Source organism: Cryptomeria japonica, chromosome 3, assembly GCF_030272615.1.
Source record: "Cryptomeria japonica chromosome 3, Sugi_1.0, whole genome shotgun sequence".
In the NCBI taxonomy this organism is placed as follows: Eukaryota; Viridiplantae; Streptophyta; class Pinopsida; order Cupressales; family Cupressaceae; genus Cryptomeria; species Cryptomeria japonica.
This window is the reverse complement of record NC_081407.1, coordinates 368,813,767-368,821,864: the sequence shown is the minus strand read 5'-3', so window position 1 is coordinate 368,821,864 and position 8,098 is coordinate 368,813,767.

Genomic DNA, 8,098 nt, shown 5'->3' with positions numbered 1-8,098 from the left:
ATTTTGCCTCAATATGAAGTTCCATGAATTGATTAATGGTTCCAAAAAGATCATGAAACTTAGTCCATATAGCTCGAGGAGTTAGACAACCCTCCAAGTGAGAAAGAAGACTATTTGTAAAATGTAAGGATATCAAACCCATGGCCTCATCCATTATGTTCCTGTGTTGTAGAACCTCAAAGGGTCTTGTCAAGAGAGGTTGAACCTCATCCAAACAAGACCATAACCCCTAAGACATGAGAAGTCTTGTCATATGTGTTTTCCAGGTATGATAATTGTGTGGTTTAAGACAATCACATGAAGAAGTATCCACCATGATGTTTCTATTTTGAAATGTGTTTAAAGATAGAGGGGTCTGATTTCTAATATGATAATACAAAAAGAAAGAAAAATATGCCCCCCCACAACACAAAAAAACAAACCCCAGTACAATTTTGAAAGCTAAAAAACTGAAAAAGAAAAAATAATTTTTGACAAGTTTTTGTGTATATGATGAATTTTCTGATAAAATAAGAAGTAGATCTGGATAGAGCATTCCAACACCTTTCCAATGCCTATTCCTTTGCAAAAAATCAAGTTCATATGCAAAAGATATGCCCCCAGAAGCGCCAAAAAGAATTTCTGACTTTGACTAGCAATAAATGTAGCCAAACTGCAAAATCTAAAAAGAATACCTCCAAAAATGGGTCCAGCTTGAAAAGATATGGTTTGTCTAAAAAAGCCTCTGTTTTCTCTCGATATCATGAAAAAATCCCAACTAGGTTGAAAAATGAACCAAAAGGGAACCCTAGCAGCCCACTAGTGGCTCACAGGAGGTGGTCGGGTGGAGGTGGTAGCGGTGGGTGGTAGAGCGGTTGAGGGTGTGAGAAAACCACTGTCAATAGCAGTTTGTAAACCACCAACTGTTTAAGAAAACCATCAATGATGTTTTCCCTATTGGTGGCAAAAAAAAATTAAATTTTTTTTACGGATTTTTTTTAGATATCCGTATGGCACAGCCTGTACGACCAAAAAATTAAAAAAAATTGCCTCTGAGATCCTTGCACCAAAATATATCAAAATTCATGGAATCAACCTTCAGAAGCCAACTGTGACGTCCTTTTTTGTCCAAATTGCTCCAAAAAACAAGTGCCCTTTGGATCACAAAAAAAGCTGAATTTTCAAACCCTCACAGATCTGGCCCTATGAATAAAAAATTGACAAACAAAAGGTCAATCTTGAATATTTAACACGTGTCGGATTCAATGGTGAGGTCCAAATAAACCCAAATTGTATAGAAGACCTGATTTAGGTAGAATCTCCCAATTTGAAGAACAAGAAAGCCTCAGGTCTGAAGCTCTGATACCATGTAAAAGTTGTAGAATACAATCTCACAAAACCTAGTGAACACCTGTATGCAAATAACCCATCACAAAAATGGAAGATTTACAAAACACAAAGATTGCTTTGAAAACCTAGAGCAAAAGAATGCAATAATGATAATCAAATATTGTTTTTACAAAAGGGATCAATCCTTATAAATGGAGATCAAACCTAAAAAGGGAAAACCCTAAAAGCAATTAATAATTGATAAAAATTAATTACTAATATTCCTAAGTTTAGCTTCCTAAATTTAGCTTAAGTGAAATAGCGAAAAGGTGACTTAAGTATTAAATCAATATGGTTTAATTAATTAAGTAAACTAATACCTTTTACTCTAACAACAGTGACACAAACCTTTGTCTCATGAATCAAGTTGAAGAGAGTTGGCTATGGCATAAAAGGCTTGGATACATAAACATTGACAATCTTGTCAAAGTAAGAAAAAAACAAAATGTAAGAAATATACAACCAAGAAAAAATCAAAATGTAAGAAATCTACAACCAATCAAAAGACTTGATAATGACACTTGCAATGAGTGTCAACATGGTAAACAAACTAGAGGTAGTTTCAAAACAAAAGAGTACTTCTCAACCAAGCCATTACAAATTGTCCACACAAACTTATGTGGTCCCACCAAAATAAGGGCACTAAATGGAGAGAGGTATTTTATGCTCTTTGTGGATGACTTCTCCAGGATGACCTGGGTAACTTTCTTTAAGCACAAAGTTGAAGCTTTTAACAGATTTAAGGTGTTTAAAAAGATGGTTGAGAAAGAATCAGATTACAAATTGAAATGTTTGAGATCTGATAAAGGAGGAGAGTTCACCTCTCAAGAATTTTTTGATTACTGTGAGCAACATGGAATCAAGAGGTAGTTTGCAACAGCAAGAACACCACAACAAAATGGTGTAGTTGAATGGAAGAATAGAACATTGAAAGAGATAGAAAGAACATTTCTACTTAGTACTGGGCTACCTAATAATTTCTAGAAAGAGGTTGTGCAAATAGTCTATACTTTGAACAGAGTTCAGTTAAGGGTAAAAAATCATTATGCTCCTTATGAACTCTGGTATGGTAAATATGCTAATGTTGGCTATTTTAAAATTTTTGGTAGCAAGTGTTTCATTAAGAGAAATGAAGAAAGTTTAAGAAGTTTTGAGTCTAGATGTGATGAAGGTATCTTCATAGGCTATTCCACACACAGTAAGGCCTATAAATGCTTTAATAAAATAAGAGACTAAAGAAAATAGTTGAAAGTGTTAATGTTAAGATTGTTGAGAACTTGTAGCCTATTATACAAGAAGAAGATGTTGATGAAGATTTGAACATCAAACAAGAACATGAAGTATCAGAAGAAAAGAACTAACTAGAAACCAAACAAGAAAATACAGCAACATCTCCTACCAAAAAACCTTTGAAATCTGTGCAAAGAGATCATCCATTGGAGAAGATTCTAGGTGACAAAGATGCAAGTGTACAAACAAGAAGAAAACTTACTAAATCAGGTGAAACTGCAATTTTTTGTCTATTATCCTCTTTTGAGCCTAAAAATTATACTAAAGCAAGTCAAGATGAGTTTTGGGTTAGGGCTATGGAAGAGGAAATTAACTAGATAGAGAAAAATAAAGCATGGGAACTGGTTCCTAGGCTAGAAAATAAGAATATTATAGGTGGTAAATGGGTTTTTCATAAATAAATTACATGAAAATGGAAACATAGCAAGAAATAAAGCAATTTTAGTCTGTAAGGGATACTCTTAGGTTGAGGGTATAGACTTCGAGGAGACCTTTGCACCTGTAGCAAGATTAGAAACTATAAGGATGTTCTTAGCCTTCTATGTATATAAGAACTTTAAAGTTTATCAATTAGATGTGAAATCTGCTTTTCTTAATGGATTTCTTGAAGAGGAGGTTTATATAGAATAGCCTAAAGGCTTTCAGGTTGAAGGTGATTTTGTTCTCAAACTGAAAAAGGCCCTGTATGGCCTTAAACAAGAACCTAGAGCATGGCACTCTAGGTTGGACATATATTTGCACGAACAAGGCTTTATCAGAGGTGGAGTTGATAGCAATTTATACTATAAAACACAAGGTGACAATATTCTTGTTGTTGTCATTTATGTTGATGATATCATTTTTGGAAGTGATGAAGATACTATGTGTTCAAATTTTTCTAAAATAATGAAAGTTGAATTTGAAATGTCAATGATGGGGGAATTGTTATTCTTTCTAGGTTTACAAGTTGCAAAACTTGAGAAGGCCATATTCATTTCTCAAATGAAATATGCTAAAGAGATGTTGAAAAAAATTTAAAATGCAAGAAAGAAAACCTATTGGCACACCCATGGAAAAAAGCTGCAAATTAAGCAAACATATCGATCTGCTTGATGTAGATCACACATTGTACAGATCCATGATAGACAACCTAGTATATCTTACTACCACAAGGCCCGATATTATGCAGGTTGTTTTCTTAGCCTCTAGATTTCAATCTGCATCTAAACAACCACATCTGAATGCTATAAAAAGGATACTCAAATATATCATTAGTACTATTGATTATGGCCTTTGGTATCCTAAGCATAACGATTTTACATTGATTGCATATACTGATGTCGACAGGGCTAGTTGTCTTGATGATAGAAAGAGTACTTTAGGAAGTCCCTTCTTCTTAGGAGGCCATTTAGTTGAATGGCACAACAAAAATTAAGACTCTTTAGAATTGTCCACAGCTGAAGAAGAGTACATTGTCACTTCCTCTTGCCTCACTCAAGCTCTTTGGATGATACAAACACTCAAGGACATTAAGGTTGAGGTGACCCAACTTGTACATATTCTTTGTGACAATACTAGCATAGTCAATATTTCTAAAAACCCTATCATGCATTCCAAAACTAAACATATTGCTATAAGGTATCATTTCCTACAGGAAAAAGTCTTGTCAAATGAAGTTCTCTTGGAATATGTGACCTCAAAGGAGCAAGTAGCTGATATATTCACTAAGCCTCTACCTAAGGCAACATTTGAGACACTCTAGGAAAGACTTAGTATTCTTTACTTCAATACTTTTCGTTAATCTATCATCATGCATTTCCATAGGGGGGGCATTCATGCATCATCTTTCTTCCCCACTTGGGTTGTTGTTTTGGAAAGTTTTCATGATTCTCTGAGTTCTCTGGTTCTATTTTTTTATGGTCGTTCTTTCAACATTATGTATTTCATCATAATGACTTCTTACAGTGGATATTTTTCTCTCATGCAACTTTCGTCTTCTATTTGCAAGCATTATGGTTTAGTTGCTTGATTCTGTGACAGATTTATCATGCTTTATTATTGGTTTCCCTTTGTGTATCTGATGCTCTTTTCTTTCATTGTGACAACAAATTTGTGTGCATAAGTAAACATTTATTTTACAGTTCTACCCCCTTTGACCTTTTTGGTTTGTTGTCAAAAGGGGGAGAAATCTTACATTCATTTCCTCATGTGCTAGAGGTATACTTACAGTGAGCAAGTTGTCAGGATCATCGGTGATCAGACATGATGCCTTCTATGGCAAGTTTGACATTAATGCCAAAGGGGGAGTTTGTTGACCCCTTTGAAATTGTTTGGCATTGATGTCATCATGAGGCATTATACTTGGTTTGAAATGAGCTTTACAACAGTATTGTTTAGGTTCCACTATCATGGATTGGAGATTGGGTGGAACAAGCACAAAGGTCCACTATCGGGGATAGGCTATCGGGTGGAACAAGGAACAAACATTGGTGAGAAATAACTTCCATCAGGTGGCATGAGTAGTGACAAGAAAAGTATCAGGGAGATGTTTCAGTACTCTTGCCAAAGTGTTTGGTTTCAGTGTAACTTCGATGTTCGATGAGACTTTCAAAGAAGAAAGCCGAAGTCATGCCCAATGCCAAAAAAGATAATATCAGACATAATATTGTCTTGATGACACACTATGAATTTTGGTGAGAAACTAGAATTTGATAAGAGATCTCTATGTTACTATTGAAGATAAGACTCTTGTAGGATAAGTTATTAGATGATGGTGGGACCACGATGGACTCATTTTGACCTAGTTGTTTGCTGACGATTGGTGGATACTGGAATGACTCAAAGGAAGAAATGGCGACAACATGTGTGTTATTGACATTCTGAGAAGTGTGTTGTCATTTGTAAGGGACCATATGGTTTTTGATGACAACATCATTGGGAATATTGATAGAATCTTTGTTAATTCGCATACATATGTTTTTGTTTGACATTATAAAAGGGTATTTTGTTTTGTTTACCATAATCCTATTTCATGGGCACTTGGAATCACATGAGTTATCTCTTGAAACCTTAGCTGTAGGATTATGACTGCCACAACATTCTTGGGCTCTCGTTTTACTTGTGAGAGTACCAATGGACCTAGTTCTGGACTCATGCTTGATCTGGTTCGTTAAGCAGAACAATTGGACTCCTAAATCTGGTAACCATGCTTCAGTTTGGAAAAACAAAAGTAATTAATATTTGTTAATGATGAAAAAGAAAAGGGCCTTTGTTTGGTTGATGGAATATTGGTTGCATATACACTATTTTTATTTTTATTCCAGGTTCCATAACTGTTATGAAAGGTCAGTTTTCAAAACTAGTAAAAAATGACAGTTATGAATGATGGTTGGAAATATTTTTTTTTCAGTAGTTTGAAATGACCAATATGTATAAATAGGGTTTGGTTTTCCTAAAAAAGGGTTTGAACAAGAAGAGAAGTTGAGAAGTTATTTGGTCTGTGATTATAGAACTCTATCATTTTGTTTGATAGTGACATGCATCATTTGTGAAAAACTGTTGTGTGCATCTTGCACTGAGTTCATTGTAAATATTTATGCAAAATTTGTTTTAAGTTGAAATTAGTATTTGTATGAATATGGCTTATATCTGACATGCTTTTGACAATAAAGTCAGTAAGGTATAGAGCATGTTTGTATAAAACTAAGATGTTAGTGAGACTTGAGATTATCTCTGCCAGTGAGGCATTGAGATTATTGTAACAATTTTTATCATAAGCCAGTGATGCAATTTGCAAGTGGTTTGTCTACCCAAGGAGGGTTTTCCACTTAGGAAATTCATGGTGTCTATGTTGAATCTATGAGCTCTTTAATGATGTATGATGCAATCATGTTTTATGTTGATTATATTACTTATGTTTGAAAGTCTCAGAACAACACTTTACTATATTAATCATTTTATCATTTAGATTTGGTTTAAAAATCAATTTAGCCTCAAACATTGATTCACCCCCCCCCCCCCCCCAACCTCAGTGTTTGCAATACTCCAAAACTGTGACAGTGTAGTTGAAATTTTTCAGGTGATTGGAATTGTTGCTCTATTGAAATTGCAAGAGGGTGGGTGCCCATGTTTTCACTAGGTTGGTGCTTCTTAGGGTTGATGCATTTTAATGTAAGACCAATGAGGTCCTTGTAATTAGTGATATTCATTTTGTGAGGCTAGATTAAGAATATAGATCCTAACAACATTTGTCACTGTGGTTTTTCCCTTCTAGGGCTTTCCACATATACTCTTGTGTAATAGTATTAGGTGATGTTTGATCTTATGATTTGCATTGTTCTTTCTCACACTATTTAATCTTGTTAAAGAATCATAATCTGCAAGTTTAAATCGGTACCACTAATGTTCCCCCCCACCTCTCAATGGTTGTATGCGTTTCAATAGCAGAGATAAAGTTTGATGAGGGACATTGAAATAATAGAGGGGGAAAAGTTAACCACTCTGACAGGCGGACAACTATTGGCATAACTGATGAAGATAATGATGAGGAGATTATTGGCATATGGAGATGATGATGAGATGAGAAGATGACCGGTAAAGTTATTGTTGGCATAACTTGTAAAGTTGATGGAGATTACTGGCTAGATGATGATGATATAGTTGTAAGTTGTTTGATGACTTTATTTGTGTTTTCTTTGATGGAAACCATGTTTGTTGAGTCATCTAAGCCTACTGGTAATAGCCTACCGGTAGAGGAATGTGCTAGACAACAAAATTGCTAAGTTGTTGTAAACTAGTAAACAGGAACATAGCGATGATCAAGAGCCTGATACAAATGATCAGTGAAGAGTTAGGAGTTGCAGTTTGGAACATATGTTTATGACATTGGCATGAGCCTATGATTGCAACCACATCAGTAGATTCAGTGTATTGAGTGAGTTATGATTGACTGTCATAAACTCTGTGAAGAAGAATGTATACCGGTAATAGATCTTTAATTAGTAATAATTTTTGGTTTGGCAATGGATCTTATCATGTTCATAACTTAGTAATGATGTGTCAAAATATGTGTGTAATGATAAGATGGTGTTTGAGCATGTACAATGATCAAATTTCTTGGGAAACAACAAAGTGCTTAGTAGAATGTGAAAAGGGTTTGATTTCTTATCAAATCGATGTGCGGTGATCATTCAACAGTGGAAATTGTCTAGAAATTTATTGTAATGATATGTAATGTAAATTCATTGTATTTTGAATGTAGTTATAGTTATGTAGCTGCTCTAATTGAAAAATATATTTAGAGCTAGTTGGAGAAGAGATTGTGTGTCGATGATTTGAGAAGAAGGTGTTGTAAAACTAGATTGAAGTGTTTGCATGTGTGTAGTAGAGATTGACTTAAAAAGGATCTATACTAGCAAGCAAGAAAGTGTTATGATCGGATCATTTGTCTTGTCGTTCCTTA